Source organism: Sus scrofa, chromosome 16 (genome assembly GCF_000003025.6).
Source record: "Sus scrofa isolate TJ Tabasco breed Duroc chromosome 16, Sscrofa11.1, whole genome shotgun sequence".
Lineage (NCBI taxonomy): Eukaryota > Metazoa > Chordata > Mammalia > Artiodactyla > Suidae > Sus > Sus scrofa.
The window spans coordinates 25615609-25632817 of record NC_010458.4 but is presented as its reverse complement, the minus strand read 5'-3'; the positions used below and the strand labels follow the sequence as shown (position 1 = coordinate 25632817).

The window sequence follows — 17209 nt, the reverse complement described above, 5'->3', positions numbered from 1 at the left end:
GGAAGGAGTTGCTCTAGGTGGAAAGATTCCACTTTGGAAATAATATTACAGTTGTGGGGACAGTAATAGTGACAACCACCAGCATTTTTGTGCCTACTCTGCCTGCAGTGTGGAGCCTATGCTTGCTTCTCTAGCTCCTTCTGCATTCAGGGTCTTTGGTCATGGCTATTCCTTCCATTTCTAGGGTTTTCCCATAAGCTCTTCCCTAATTTTGCTTGGAGTCTTGTTCCCACTCTTTCTTTGACCCCTTTCCTTGAGGATGATTCTCTTGCCATGCTGCCACCAAAATTAACTTCCCTGTGACATCGTTTAGCATCTTGGCTCCAGATGGAGCCACCCTCCCCCCACTAGAACCTCCGCTGAGGCAGAGACCTTGTTTATTTGTTCACTGCTGTACTCTCAGGGGCCAGCACTGCACCCATTACATAGTAGGTGCTTGAATAACTGAACAAGTACGTGCTAAGCCTTTTGCATGCAGTATCTCCTTTAACCCTCACCACAACCCTATGAGGTACATACTGTTAATTAATCCCATTTTACAGATAAGGCAAGATAACTTATCCAAAGTTACACAGCTGGTTTGTAGTAGGCCTGGACCATAGTTCTGCTTTCTTTGGTGCCAGAGCTGTGCTTTTTTACCTCTGTGCTATTCTGCCTCTGCCAAATGGTTAAATATACAGGAGCTTGGCAACCTGAGCACATGTGTAAGAAGGCAAAAAAGAAGGGATGTCAAAGAAAGAGTTGGGGGAGTTTTGGGGAACTGGAGACATTTGAATATGAAGGGATCTTAAACTTCACGGAGACCAAACTCCTTATTTGCACAGGTGAAGAAAATTGGTCCAGGAGGTTAAATGCCTGGGCCAAGGCCACACAATTGTATATTGTTTGGGAGTGTGCTGGATCCCAGGCTCTCCATTTCTGGTTCTGTGTCCTTTCTACAGGCAGGGCAGATGGGAGTAATCTTTTGGGGCCAAGGGGTGGGCGAATCACTTTGACTCCAAATACCAGTTGAAGACCGGAGAGAAGAAACTAGGAAGAAACTGCCGTGAGTATTGTGAGTAAATGAAGTGTTTTATGGAACCTGGTAAGGCTCTGGTTGTACCATAATCGAACTTTGTTGTAGCAACAGGACTTGCCTTTGATGTTGGTGCCTTGGATTCCTTTCACTTTGGTCCCCACACTTTGCCAGGATGATTGGTAGGGAGATAATAGCCCTGCCTTTGCTTCATGAAAAAATATGGGATTTTTCTAATACTCTGGGTCGTTGTTGTCTAAAGGTGGTCCCCATTCTGCTCTCAATGGCTCCACCAGTTTTCCAATGAGGAAATTAAAATAGAGAGAGGCCCATTGACTTGTTGCTTTTGTTTAAGACAGCAGAGTAGCTACGAAATAATAGAGAGGAAAAAAGGAATATGTGTGGTAAGATATATTAACCTGTTACCAGAATTAAATTTGGGGTATATGTCCTACCTTATATGGGTCTAGGGTGACATAAACATGTCCATTTGATATGAATGTATAAATTTCTTATTCTCAAGAGTACCTGAGTAGGGAACCTAGCTTCAGTCTTTCCCTAGGGTCAGATGAATGCCTCCAGAACTCTTTTACCTCATTTTAGACTTCTAAAACTGGCCAGGAGTTAGCTTCACCTTGGGAAGAAGGAAAGTGGCGCTTCCTTTTCTGGGACCTGCTCCTTAGGGCATCGGGTACATTTCTGGGGCTGCCGCCTGACTGCTTCTAGCACTGCCAGGCTCAGATCAGAGGGAGGATTACACATCCGAAGCCCATGGATTAGTGGCCTGATCTGAACTTTATTTATATCAACACAAATGATGCAGACTGCTTGGACTTTATTTCTTGTCAAGGTTATTCTCTATGTTCAAAATTTGGCTGCTTACCCCGGCATTTCCCTGATGTAAATGCTATCTATGTACCACCATTTTCCCCGAGGTGTGGCTTCCCCATCTATTCTCACAGCATTCGTGTGAGAGCAGATGGGTAAGAGTCAGACAGTGCTACTGGGTTTATTGTTATCATGTGTGTTCCATGGAAGCTGAGGTCCAAATTAGGGTAATTTCCCTGAAGTTATGACCAGTGAGAAATTCCTACAGTCTGGCCTTTGCAACATTCCTCTAACAAAGCCAGGAATTTATCTGGCATCTGTTTTCTATGGAACTCAAAGTGATTAACAGATGTGATCTAATTATTTTCCTAAATCCCGGGATGTAGCAGGCAGCACGACATATCCGCCTAATAGAAATGTTGGATCGCCAGGATTGAGGTGAAAGGTTCCCTCCAGATCATGTCAGTATTTGTGGTGAAAACTCGAGACCTTGCCTTTCATTCAAATTTCTTGCCTGGTCTTCACAGGGAAGGTGTGTTTGTGGTTTAGCTCAGTCTCCCAAAGATAAATTTCCCCCCAAGAGTTGTACTTCTCCACAACACTGTAACGAAAGTGGAACAGGAAAGCATATATCTATACTTTTTTTTTTTTTTTCCTCCTGCTTTCTAGGGCCATACCCACAGCATATGGAGGTTCCCAGGCTAGGGGTCAAATTGGAGCTGTAGCTACTGGCCTACACCACAACCACAGCAACGTGAGGTCCAAGTTGTGTTTCGACCTACACCACAGCTCACAGCAACGCCGAACCCTTAACCCAACTGAGCGAGGCCAGTGATCGAACCCGAAACCTCATGGTTACTAGTCAGATTCATTTCCGCTGTGCCACCACAGGAACTCCAGGAATGCATTTCTCAAGGTCTGTACTTATTCTGCTTGCTCATAGAGTAAAATAAAATCAGGAATTGATTTTATTTTATTTTATTTTATTTTATTTTTGTCTCTTAGGGCCGCACTAGTGGCATATGGAGGTTCCCAGCTAGGAGTTGAATTGGAGCTGTAGCCGCTGGCCTATGCCACAGCCACAGGAATGCCAGATCCTAGCTGCGTCTGCAACCTACACCACAGCTCACCGCAATGCCAGATCCTTAACCCACTGATCTAGGTCAGAGATAGAATCTGAGTCCTCATGGTTGCAATCGGGTTCGTTAACCACTGAGCCATGACGGGAACTGTAGGAACTGATTTTAGAGCCAAATGTTCTAGAATTTCTTACCTTGAAAGCAGCTAAAAGGTAGGATGAATGTGACTGAGGGTTATGATTAGGGCAAGCATATGATTTATCTTGTAGGACATGACCCTCTGAGAGTGGAAAAGGGGACCATTACCCTACAATAGACTTAAACTGGGACTGTCCTGGGTAAACCAGGATCATGTAGTCATTCTCTCTACAGGGGTGGTGGCAGTGGGGTATTAACTCCCAGAATTGAGTGCTTGGCATATTTCACACATTGAGCTAATACATAATAAAGTCTTACTGTAGCTGTTGTTGAGAGAAACTGATATACAATAGATAGCGCTCTCCTGCCCTCAAGGAGTTTACAGTGTTGTGAAAGCGATAGCTGTTACTAAGAGTCAGAATACCAGTAAGTTTTTATTTCTTCCACTCTGTTCTCAAGATTTTAATCTCTATCAGCACTTCCTTAATTGAAAGGAAATGCTGTAGTAACTTTGTTAACTTGATTTAGTGAGCTGCAGTTTACAGAAATTCAGTTTCCTTTATAAAATGTTATCTTCCAGTTGATTATACCTTAGTTTTCAACTTTTTCTTTGTATGGACCAGAATAATACTAGGTCTAATAGAAATATTTTAACGATAAAATAAGAACTTATTTTTTATAAAATTATATCAATTTAATATGAGTTAGGATATTACCTTGTGTAGTGCTTTCAAGTTTACAAATTAAATAATGTAAATACTCTCTCAAATAGCCACCAGGGCAGGGGTCTTCTCTGTCTTGTTCACGAGGAAAACTCTTGGCCTGGAACAATGTCTGGCACATAGAGGTTACTCAAAAAATGCTTGAAAAGGATATGTTTCCTATAATATATTTATTTATTTTGTTCAAGGAATCATTCATTCAAATAAAATCTCCCTCAGGTTTAACAAACAAAACTGATTATAGTAGAATTTCTAAGGGTTAAAGGAGAGCATGGCCTTGCATCTATACTTCCACTTTTTGTCTTTTTAGGCTGCACACATAGCATATGTGGATGTTTCCAAGTTAGAGATTGAATCAGAGCTGCAGCTGGCAGCCTACACTACAGCCACAGCATCTCAGGATCCAGACCACATCTGTGACCCACCCCACAGCTCACGGTAACACCAGATCCTTAACCCACTGAACAAGGCCAGGGATCGAACCCACATCCTCATGGATACTAGTCTGGTTCCTTACCTCTGAGCCACAAAGGGAACTCCCATTCTTCCACTTCTTATAACCTCTCTTTCTTAGAGCAAATGTGAAAACTATTCATCAAAGTTACAGAATTAGAGAGATAGAAAGAACATCAGGTCACATAAATTCAGAGAGCTCATTTTGTTTACAGATGAGGAAATTGGAGCCCAGTGCATCTACATAAAATACCAAAGATCATTTATTATGTGACATGACTAGGATAGGCACTCAGATCTGACCCCAGGGTAGAGGCTTTCCTGTTATAGCCAGAGCTAGACTAAGGGGAGTAAGAGGTAAGTTAGCCAGAAAGCTCTGAAGCAATTCAGTTTGTCAGGGAGTTGGACATTACCAGAGAAGTAAGAGATGGAAGAAATTGTATGTACTAGAATTCTTCCTGGAAGACTATCAAATTTAGTTGGAAGCAGGAGGTAAGGAGATAATAGCTATTTTGTGTGCGTGAGATGTAAGGTCCGATCAAATGGTGCATTTGAAAAACTGCAGATAAGTAGTCTTGAATCTGCTTTCAAGGGAGATGGATCAGGCTTTTTGCAGTTTTGGATCAGGTTTGAGTTTGCAGATTTGGGGCCAGACTTACTGATTGAAGAATTGAAGAGAGAGCTTTCTTTCAAATAATGGTTGAATAATTGTTTAAAGAATCTCTGTTTGAAAGGGTGCTAAATAATTAACCACCCATAACTCAAAAGTCTTGGTCCAGTCCAAATGACTGAATTCTGATTATCTCATTTGTGACTCAGAAATTGAGACTCTTCCTCTTAGAAACAGAAATATGTTAAATCATGATATTTCAGTCACGTAAACTAATAGTACAAGGTTTTTTCTAATATTGCCTTCACCGAAAGAAGATAAAATATATCAATATGATAATAACTTTTAAAGAACTGGACCAAAATTTGAGGTCACTTAATGAAATTTAAAATTTGCTTCTGTCTGTAAAAATCAATTAATTGATATTATTGAATGCTTCTCATGCTGTTATAGTAATGTTTTAAAACATTTTTTATTATGACATGCTTTAAGAAATACATTTGATATCACAACCAGTGCTCAAATATATACTTGACCAAAACAAGCATTTTTGAAATGTTTGAAAAGTTTATAAAGCAGTCCTTATCTTTAATATGTATTGCACGTTTACATTTTAAATTCTATTCAGTTTTGTTTAAAAAGTGCTGGTCATGGAGTTCTCTTGGTGGTGCAGAGGGTTAAGGATTCAGCATTGTCACTGCTGTGGCTTAGTTCCAATCCCTGGCCCAGCAACTTCTATATGCTGTTAGCTCAGCCAAAAAAAAAAGTGCTGGTCATGACTCACAAAAATGATTTCATGACTCTAGTGGATCATTACGTAAAATTTGAGTAGCAGTGCTGTAAACAATATGAGAGGAAACAAAGGTAAAATTCCTGAAGGAGAGGGACTTGTGGTCTACTTGGGAAGAAAAAGCTAACTTGCAAACCATTATAGTGTATTTTAAGACTATGATTAATTAGTTGCTAAATTGCATGATGCAGTTTAAGAATGATGGTTTTCTGTTTTGTGTTTTCTGTATTGAAATACGCAGATCTAAGATAAAGAAGACAACTTTTAAAGAGTACACTTGTTTGGTACTGTATTTCATGTTTCCAAGATGCACCTTTTTACATATTCTTACATATCCAAAACTGGAATGTATCTTATAATTGCTGATATTTAACTACCTCAGGGCAGCTGAATCATTTGTCATTGCCTGGGCATATGCAATCTTGGTTGTTGTTGTTGGTAACATGGTTTTAAAACTGAAACATTTGGCTATTTCAATCTCTAAGACATTTGAAGAAGGAAGGTTCATCTTTTCTGATAAGGAATTCAGTCTGGTTCAGTCTAGTCAGATCAAGTAAGTGTCAGCATCAAAATCTGTAGAATGTTGTCAGTGGCTTGGAGAAAAAAATCTCAGAAGCAACAATGGTGCAGACTTCAAAACAAAAAGCTGCCATTCCAATACCATGGTTGACACAAAAGTAACATCAATATGGAAAACACTAACATCAATAACTGAGCCGAAAGGTAATTGGGAAGAGCTGGACTCTAAATTTGAAGAAGTTTTAGGGTTTTCTTCACCAATTAATTTTGTATATATATATATAAAATGTATGCAAGGTATTAATGATAAAAAGACTATGCCTAAATAATAAATTAAAGAACTTTTCAAAAAACCTTTTTAAAAAATTGATCAAATTAAAAAAACTTCAGCTTTATTGGAGTATAATTGACAAAATTATAAGAGATTTAAAATGTACATCATGATGATTTGATATATGTATACATTTTGAAAGAATTCCTCCCATCTACTTAATTAACATCTACATCACCTTGCATGCACACGCACGTATAATATATATATGTAACATATGCATATACACTTGGTCAGAATATTTACATTCTGCTTTTAGAGGGCTTTTTATTTATTTGTTTTCTTTTAAGGGCTGCTCCTATGGCATGTGGAAGTTCCTGGACTAGGGGTCAAATTGGGGTTGCCACTGCTGGCCCATGCCATAGCCACAGCAACACCGGTTCTGAACCACATCTGTGACCTACGTCATAGCTCATGGCAATGAGCTGGCCCAGGATCGAGCCCAGGGATCGAACCCACATTTTCAAGATACTAGTCAGGTTCTTAATCCGCTAAGCCACAACAGGAACTCCTAAGAAGGCTTTTTAGGGAGACAATGAAATACAATTTTTAAGGGATAAAGCACTGTATCATTGTGTAATCACAACTTTTTTTCTTTCTTATTAGCATATCAGATACCAATGACATCTTATTCTTACAATCAGTCATAAGAAAATGCAAATTAAAACCACGATGTGATACCACTACATACCAACTAGAATAGCTAAATTTAAAAGATTGGCAGAACAACTGGAGCGCTCATGCATTACTTGTAGGAATGCAAAAATATGTAGCTACTTTGGAAAACAGTTTGCTACCTTCCTAAAAAGTTAAACACATGCCTAGCGTATATCTCACTAATTCCACTTCTGGGTACTAAACAAAGAGAAATGAAAACATAAAAACTTGCATCCAAATAGTCATAGTAGCCCCAAACTGGAAACAACCCAAATGTTGTTTCATAAACAGTGAATAGATAAACATAGAGTGGTGTATACATATAATGAACTAGTATTCAACAATAAAACGAATAAACTATGGATACATACAATATTATGAATACATCTAAAAGGTGAAAGAGCCAGGTGCAGGAGTCTTCATGTTGTATAATTTCCACTATATGAAATTCTAGAAAAGGCAAAACCATAGTGATAGAAAGCAAATCAGCAGTCGCCAAAGCCAGGGACTAGGGTGAAGAGGTTTTACAAAAATGTATGAGAGAACTTGTGATAATGGAAATGTTCTTTGTCGTGGTTGTGATGGTGGTCACACATCTGGATCCATTTGTCAAAGCTTACCAAATTGTGTACTTAAAATCGGTAATTTTTGAAAAATGCAAATTGTGCATCACTGAAGCTGACCAAAAAAAAGTAAATAAAAATGGATCATACTTAGATTTTATGTAATATGGATTTTTCTTTATTTTAAAATCGATATGTTGGAGTTCCCATCGTGTCTCAGCGGTTAACGAACCCAGCTAGCATCCATGAGGATGCAGGTTTGATACCTGGCCTTGCTCTGTGGGTTAAGGATCTGGCATTGCTGTGGCTGTGGTGTAGGCCGGCAGCTACAGCTCCAACTGGACCCCTAGCCTGGGAACTCCATATGCTGCAGTTGCAGCCCTAAAAAAGACAAAAAGAGACAAAAACCAAAAAACAAAAACCTAAAAAACTGACAATAGAGAATAAGAGAACAAAAAGAGGGAGAAATCACTTGTATTTACACATACAAAAACAACCACTTAGAAATGTCAGATTTTCCTCCTTTAGTCCACCATTACATTTTCTCCTTATGAGTGTTATGTCATCAGTGGCATTTCTAAATATCTTCCCTGTGGATTAATGCTTGGTACTATACACACCGAACAAGAGGGTTCATGGTGTTTCTGGTTGTTTACCTTCCTTATGCTAGTGTATCCCAAAAGGCCTTCATGTTTGGGTTCCTGTAACATCTCTCTGTAGAATGTGAAGCAAAGAATTGGAAATATTTCTAATCATTATTTTAAATCATGTGTCGTAAGGACATTGGATTTGGATATTTGAAAAGGAACTCTCATACAGAATTAAAGTATATTATTTAGAGGTATTTAGAGGGATTTTTAGAACCAAGGCATAAAGAGAGGAATGGTTAGATACGGAGGTATACATAACAGATTAATGAATGAATCTTGCTGAGAGAGGCTTCATGGAAATTTTCAGTTAAAATTTTTTTTTGCTTTAAAAAAAAATTATGAAACTGATTCTATAGGCTTTGTTCAGCAATACAAGGATTTGATATAAACTGAATCATTCCCCATTTTGCCTTCCTGCTTGTACCTACCTCATAGGTTTATATTAGAGGAGATGGCTTCCACATCATTGCATATAGCTTTGTGATATGGGCTCAGGCCTAGCAAGGGTTAGGGTGAAGGGGTTTTAAGGGAGAGGGTCCAGACCATAGCCCTTGGAATACAGAGCTATTCTGACACTGAATTTTTGGTGCACCCTGTTTTAAATAACAAAGTGTGCTTCATAGATATACTTATGGGTAAAGGATGGAGGCCTCCATGGGATCAGGTGACTCGTTCCTAAGAGCCAGTTTGAGGCAAGTGTTCCTGGGGTGGTTCAGAGTGGGAGAGAGTGGGTTCCAGGTCTGATTCCTTTCTGGTGCTGACAGAGGCCAGTAACTGAGTTATTCCAAGGCTTCTGAACTCTAGTTCCTGAATGCAGGGGCTCTATCTCTTCCATTGAGGATGTAGCATAAGTTTGTTTCTTGAATGACTACTACAAACGAGGGGCTTTCATAGGTTATCTCACTTAACTCTTTCAAGCACCTGGAGAGACTAGTCTTTCTCATTTCTGTTTCAGAGATAAGGACGCGGAGACCCAGGAAGGCTGTGGCTCTTGCCCACAGCCACACAGTTAGCTAGTCAGTGAAAACCTGGGCTCCTTTTACCCTCACATGGAGAACTTCTTTCTGTTCAGTTTGAGAAAAGGAGCCAATATCTTCAACTGAGATGAGAGAAAGGAATTGTATCTTATCATCCATTGTTCCTTGTAAATTTATTTTTTCAGGAGTTCCTGTTATGGTGCATCGGAAACAAATCCGACTAGGAACCATGAGGTTTTGGGTTCAATCCCTGGCCTTGCTCAGTGGGTTAAGGATCTGGCGTTGCCATGAGCTGTGGTGTAGGTTGCAGATGCAGCTTGGATCTGGCATTGCTGTGGCTGTGGTGTAGGCCGGCAGCGACAGTTCTGAATGGACCCCTAGGCTGGGAAATTCCATATGCCTTGGGTGCGGCCCTAAAAAGACAAAAAAGACCAAAAAAAATTATTTTTTCAGCCTCATTTTCCACGAAATTGTCAAGGGTTCCAGTCCTCTCTCTTCTCTTATGGTGTGAGACATTGGAGAGGTCTCCCTTTTCTCTTTTCCCGTAAGAAGGAAAAGTTAACTGTACAAACATGAGCAGCAATACTGGTCTCATAAGGCTGTTGTGGAAGGTAAGAGGAGATAGTGTGTATAAAGTTTTGAACAGAGCTAGGATTCCAGATTGCTTTTATTGTTACTGCTCTATTCAGAGAATTTTTTCACATGCAAAGGGAAGTAGGGACGGAAGCTCGTATGTGGAAATGTTTCCCCTTTCTTCTTGTACTTTACCTAGATGACCAGAGAACTGTAGGTATGATATTTTTGACTTGAGAGAAATTTCCAACTTCCTTAATTTCTTTTTTTAATTTTGAAATTTCTTTTTTTAAAGTATAGTTGATTGACAGTGTTGTGTCCATTTCTGCTGTACAGCATAGTGACCCACTCATACATATATATGCATTCTTTTTCTCATACTATCTTACATCATGTTCTATTGCAAGAGATTGAATATAGTTCCCTGTGCTGTACAGTACGTCCTATGCAACTTCCTTAATTTCTTTTTTTTTCTTAATTTCTGTTTTGTGTGCAGGGAAATGAATTGAGAGAAAATTTAGTAGCCATGAAGATTACTGACTGAAGAGCCTATGGAAATTACATTTAGTTTTCTCTCAATCTGGTTGGGTTAAAAAATTAAAGGTGGAAATTTCCATGTGGCTCAGGGGTAATGAGCCTGAATAGTATCCATGAGGATGTGGGTTCAATCCCTGGCCTTTCACAGTGGGTTAAGGATCTGGCATTGCCTTGAGCTGTGGTGTAGGTTGCAGACACAGCTCAGATTTGGTGTTGCTGTGGTTTTGGCATAGGCTGGCAGCTGTGGCTCCAATTTGGCTTCTGGCCTGGGAACTTCCATATGCCACAGGTGCAGCCCTAAAAAAGCAAATAAAATAAAATAAAATAAAAATAAAATAAAATAAAATATTAAAGGAAAGCCTTCTGCTGTCATTTGGCATTATAATAGAAACTATAACTAGAGTTTTTAAATATGAAAAGTGTCACATTCATGTGTATCTAAATTAATTTTTTTGTGTTATGTAGAAGAGGCATAATGACTAAATCCCCCTTTGCTCCTCTTATTTTTTGTTATTAAAATAAGAAGGAAAGGCTGTGACAGTTAAATATAACCTCATAAAATAGTAAATTTGAAGGCTATTATTCAAATTGTTGACATATAGTGCTAGATTGCTACATACAAAACATTATGCTTAGTAAGTGACACCCCAGTGATCAATTTGCTGCAGGAAATTCCTGTGTGGTAGTCCTGCATATGTAGAAACAGACCTTCCCATTGGTGTATTTGCAATTAAAAGACCTGTTTGGGGAGTTCCCTGGTGGCTCAGTGGTTAAGGGCCTGGCATTGCCACTGCTGTGGCTTGGGCCACTGTTGTGGTGCTGGTTTGATTCCTGGCTGCATGCTATGGGTGAGACCAAAAAAACAAAAACAAAAAAACAAAACAAAACAAAAAACAAACAAACAAACCAAAGAGAGACCTATATTAATAGTACAGCCTCCATTTAGAACTTTGAATTCAATAAGCATTTATTGTAAACCATTGTATTGCAATGAAAGAATGATGGCTAAAAACCTTGTCTTTGTGCAAAGTAGTAACTTAAGGAAGGAAAAAGGGAAGAGAAGAACACCATGTGTGCACAACACATATACATATGATGCTTCCTGGTGGGAAAAGGAAAAATCTGGGCTGAATGCTGGGCAAAGAGCTTTACATATATGAACTGCTGATGGCAGTAGCTTTGCCTGAGCCTCTTTTATTAGTATTTTATTTTGTATTAAGCATGTACAACCACTGAGACCCTGATGGGGGATCACCTTATGGCCTGACCTCCCTTCCAAAAATACTTTGCTTTCAGTGAACCAAATTTAGGCAGAACACTTTGCCTCTCTTGGTGGTGTTTTCATCCACTTGGGGTTTGGTGGTTTTACTGTAGCAACTTGTTTTATGGTTTGAGTTCTGCCCTTGATTGTGCAATCTTTGAACTGTTCTGTCATGTTCACTTCCCCTTTTTCTTTCTCTTTGAAATGAAGAGTAAGGCAGCATGTGTAGTGATGAGAGGGGTAGGGAGTGAAAATGGAAAGAAATAGAATTTACGTTATTATATAAGGTGACAGCCCCTGTCCCCAACAGTGGGGACTTCAGTGTTCCCTCTGGGTAGCCTTGCCCAAGGAAGGCCTTTATCTTTTTCAGAGCAGCCATCCTAGGCTGGCCTATGGAGAAGCCCCAATCTTACATCTAATGAATTAGAAAGACTCTTCCACCCCTAAAATTACTCTTCCAGGTAATTCAGGATATTCAGAGGGTAAGTTTTTCTGCAAGAGGTCAGTAAGCTAGTCCTAAAGATAACTCAAGGAAATGTCTAGATAATGCTATTTTCTTACTTCCAGAGCAGTTCTGAGACTGTCACAAAGGCTTTGTTGAGTCTCCCCAGCACACAGTCTAAGACTAATGCAAAGCTCCCAGTTAGAATATTGAATCTTTGATGCCAATTAAAAATAAATGATGCTGTTTATGATAGAGTTGTACATGGAAACAAAGAAGGAGGAATAGATCAGAAAGACATAAAAATCTTGATATTTTAAAAATATGAGCTAACTCATTAATGAATGAATAAATATTTTAGAGAGAGTAGTTGCTGAGTTTGAGCCTAAAATTCTAATAGAGAATTCAAAGTCTTCAAGTAATAAGAGAACTAATATAAAAAGAAGGTAGAATGGAAAACGGGTAAAGATTATTTGAGTTTTGTGGTTGACGTTACAAAATTAAAAGTGTTTTAAGGACAGAGGAACTCAGCTGTGTTTCCAGTTGGCAATATATTGCAAGTTGTTGCTGGAGTAAATTGGCTTTGGTTATAGCCAAACACAGAGCCTCTCAAAAGATCCAGTTTCTGGTTTCCCGAAGAATCATACAACAATTAATGTGCTTAACTTGTTGGTATCAATATTTCTGAATGCTGATAAGATGGATTCTCATTTTCTCCCTTGGGATGGATGGGCTAAATTTTTCTTTTTTTTTTCATGAAGTCTCTTAGTTATCCTTGAGTAGAAGGTAATATTACCTAAAGTGTCCTCAATTTTACTTTTTAAACAAATGTATTGTTTTTGAGTGGCTAGATCTCTTATAGTTCCAAGGTTATCAAGAACAGCCTTTTAAGGTCGATCACAGTTTTTAACACATGAATGTGAGAAACGCTCTTCAGTTTATTAATTTCTCATTTCTACTGACACATAATCCTGCTGTTCTAGATAACAAATGGCCTCAGGAAGAGTGGAGACATTTCTTTTCAAACTGAAAGGATGAAAGGAAAAGGTTTCCTTTAAATGTGAACAGAGAAACAATGGCTGGTGAACAATTTCTCCTCAATTATAAAGCAACTATATTTCCTATTTTAAAATAAAGTGAAGTGGGATTTATTTTCTATTACATTTCCAATAAAACCTTATCTGAGAAGAGACAAAGCAATAGAAATTATTTTCCAGAAACACCAGATGTTGATCCACCTGTCTGATTACTGTTAAGAGGTCTAATCTTGTAGTGAGGTAAATATCTTAATTAAATCACATGCCATTTCTGCATCATTAGAATAGGTCAAAAGCTGGAAATGTGTTCAGAAATTTGAAACTGTGTTGGTCTGTACACTGTTTGCTCATGTACATTTAGGCATCTGCCAAGAAGAATCACTATGTCATTTCACAAAGCCGGATTCCAGCTCTGCTTCTTAGCATCTCTGAGAGATCATGGGCCTCGGTTCCCTGATTTGGGATACTGTCTACGTAATAGACTGGTTGTGAGTATGAAGTAATGCACTGCATGTAAAGTGCCTGGCACATGGGGAATGCTCAGTGAACATTAGCTGTTGCCTATTTCTCCTCCCTTCTTTCATAAAATTGAAGTAATCTCCCTTAAAACTGTATCATCTTATTTATAGGCAGAAATGCCTACTGTGATTTTTTAAAGCTTACTGTATTCATTCATATATTCAACCATTCATTCAAAAATATTAATTTAATATTATGTTCACATAGAAATGAATAAAAACATGATCTCTGCTTTCAAGAAGTTTACAGTCTAATGAGCCAAATTAATTGTGGAATTTAAAGCAGCCACAGCCACAGCCACAGCAACATAGAATTGGAGCTGCATCTGCGACCTACACTGCAGCTTGTGGCAGCACCGGATCGTTAACCCGCTGAGTGAGGTCAGGGATTGAACCTGCATCCTCATGGGCACTATGTCGGGTTTTTAACCTGCTGAGCCACAATGGGAACTCCCTTCATTACCTTTAGAATGCAGCTTCAAATACCTCTTTTGGGCGAATGTTCTAAGATTCATATCCTGGATTAGGATCCCTGTTCTATGTGGTGCCCTCTTTACTCCTATGGCTGATTTTTTCCATTTGGATTTCTTTGACACACGAATTTAGCAGTTTTCTTTAACTATTTCTCTTGTGTTTTTTTTCCCCCAAATCAGTGTGGAAGCTTCTTGCGGAAGAGATCTGACATTCTATTTTTTGTGCCCTGTTCCACGGGGACTTTCTTTACACTGTGTCTGGGAGCAATAGGCCTTCAACGAATGGTCAAAACCAGCTGACTCACTTCTGGTAAGCTAACTGCTTCCTCCTGCCTATCTTGACGTTAGCAGCTGGGGGAGCTTACCATGAATTATTGAACTTTTAACTTTCTGATTCCAAATTTTAATCTCTTTCATCATTCAGTTTCTTGGAATTTAATCTTTCTTCCTTATCACCAGTTCAAATAAAATATTTTAAAATTTCTTATCTTTGGGCAATTTTTGGAAGATACCTGTATTTCACTAAATCCAGCTATAGTAAAAGCCATCATCCTGAACCATATTTGGCTAAGCTTCTTGAAGGCAGGGACCATGTCATATTTATCTTTGTGTTCCAGACACATGGACAAGTATCCGGTACTCAGCAGATTCGTACTAAAGATTTTTTTTTAAGACTTGTTGAATTAATTAGTCATTTCGTTAAATTAAGTTTCATTAGCAGAGACACCTTGAATTTATCTATCACACAAATTATTCAGAAAAGCAGATGCATTTCTAATAGCATTTTTTCCCTCTGCATTTATTTTCTTGTTACTCATAAGTTCTGGGAATCTAACTTTTCTGTTTTATATCACTGTGCCTCCCTCAGCTTTCTAGCTCACTGACATCTTTTTGGATTTTGTGTTGGCTTATGTTGGCTGTCTGTGGATCTATGAATATCTAACACCATGTCTAAGAGGGCCATTCTCATTTATTGAATTCAATGCACTTACTTTTATTTCCTGAATATCACTAGAGAAAACATGGAAAATATTAGAAAGTAAAATAACATAAATGTAGTCAATTTATTTCACTCAAAGACAATCATTGGGAATTTTTTGGTGTATTTCCTGCCAATTTTTTCCTACGCATTTTTAAAATGGTTGTGATTTCAAATCCAACTATTCAATTTTTTATTTTGGTTTATTCCTTTAATAATGTAAACTAAGGATTTTCCAAAGGTTTATAAACCCTTTGTTAGGTTCTACCTAATGGAGTTATTTTATACTAATATGTAGAGGTACAATAACTTTTAATAAACTATTACCTAATTGTTGAACTTCTGGATTATACCATGTTTTTTATTGCCATAAACAATCATAGTATGGTCCTCTTAATGCATTAAGATTTTTCCGTAAATATGGTTATGTCCCAGAAGCTATGTCTAAGAGTAGGAACATTTTCAAATTCTTGGTACAGGGGTATAAATTACTTCCCAAAAGACTGGAATCTTCCACACCCTGACAACAGTGCATCCACATCCACATCCACATAGTTTCCATGAACTCTTGTCAGATGGGAGGACTTATTTTTAAATATAAAAAAGGTAATTTTAATTTGATCCGCGATCCTCATAGAGCATCCCATTGTGCACATGTCTTTAAACCCCATTCACTTTGGCATATTGCCAAACCAACTTGTGAATCTTTCTACACAAATATTTCTCTGATCTGGTTGCTGATATGAAGAAAACAGGTTAATGTGGAATCTAAAAAACAGGAGGAATGAATAAACATAACAAAACAGAAACAGGGTTGTAGCAAACAAACAGGTGGCTGCTGGAGGGGAGGGTAGGGAAAAGAAAGAAATAGGTGAGGGAGATTAAGAGGTATAAACTTCGAGTTGCAAGATAACTGATTCACAAGTATGAACTATACAGCATAGAGAATATAGTCAATCATATAATAATAACTCTCTATGGTGACAGTGGTAAATAGAGTTATTATGGAGATCGTTTTGAAATTTATAGAAATATGGAATCAGAATATTGTTTAACAGAAACTAACATAGTATTGTAGGTCAATTACACTTCAAAAACAAAACAAACAGACTTACAGAAAAGAGATCAGATTTGTGGTTACTAGAGGCTGGGGTTGTGGGGTGTGGAAGAATTGGATGAAGGCAATTAGAAGGTAAAACTTCCAGTGACAAGACACATAGTACTAAGGGTGTAATGTACACCATGATATCTCTAATTAGCACTGCTACATGCTATATAGGAAAGTTGTTACGAGAGTAAATTCTAAGGGTTCTCATCACAGGGAAACATTTTTTTTTATATTTATTTAATTTCGCATCTATAGGAGACAGTGAATATTCACTAAAGGTTTCGTGATAATCACTTCATTATGTACATAAGTCAGATCATTATGCTGTATACCTTAAACTCATACAATGATATTTATCAATGATATCTCAGTAAAACTTGGAGAAGAAAAAAAAAAAAAAAAAGAAAACAGGTTGCTTGACTTGGTTTGAATGCACCGCTATAGGTATGTGATAGAGGCTGGTTGGAATGTGCTGCTATGGTGTCCTAACAGAGATGCCTGAGCCACCCATGGTGCATGTGCTTTCTTACAGGTTGAGAATATCCCTAGAAAGAAACTGAAGCTTAAGTCTTGGGCTAGAATTCCTTTTATAGGAGTTTGGATATCTAAGCCAGGAGAGGCCATAAAGTTACAGGGCATTCATAGATTTTCAGAGTTTCCGTATGAAAGAGAGGTAACGTTTTGGTTGGCTTCAACTGACTTTATATCTTCGGGATATCTATATTCCATTATGTTTAATTTTTTGGGTCCATCCTCATACCAACCGAGAGATGAAATGTAGTTTTTATTTTGGCAACCGGGTTGCTGCTGCATTGTCAGAAGGAAATTTTATTTAGTACCATGGTTTGGTTAGCTGAAGCACTGGTTTTTAATGTACTTTAAAAAAAGACCAAATATCCATTAAATTAGTGGTAGGTGGAAAGAAAGGGAAGTTATTAGACAACGTATG

The 17209-nt window shown here is 38.2% G+C and overlaps 1 long non-coding RNA gene across 2 annotated transcripts in view; it reads left to right on the top strand.

The window, feature by feature from the left end:
* Nucleotides 1-17209, top strand: part of LOC106506475 — a 107252-nt gene that overhangs the window by 24206 nt on the left and 65837 nt on the right. The window contains exons 1-2 of one of the 2 annotated variants that reach the window (XR_002339540.1): nucleotides 10724-13670; nucleotides 14354-14483. This is a non-coding gene — a long non-coding RNA (uncharacterized LOC106506475). Of the gene's footprint in view, nucleotides 1-10723; nucleotides 13671-14353; nucleotides 14484-17209 lie in introns of those variants that run through there. The other variant, XR_002339541.1, reaches the window with a different exon arrangement.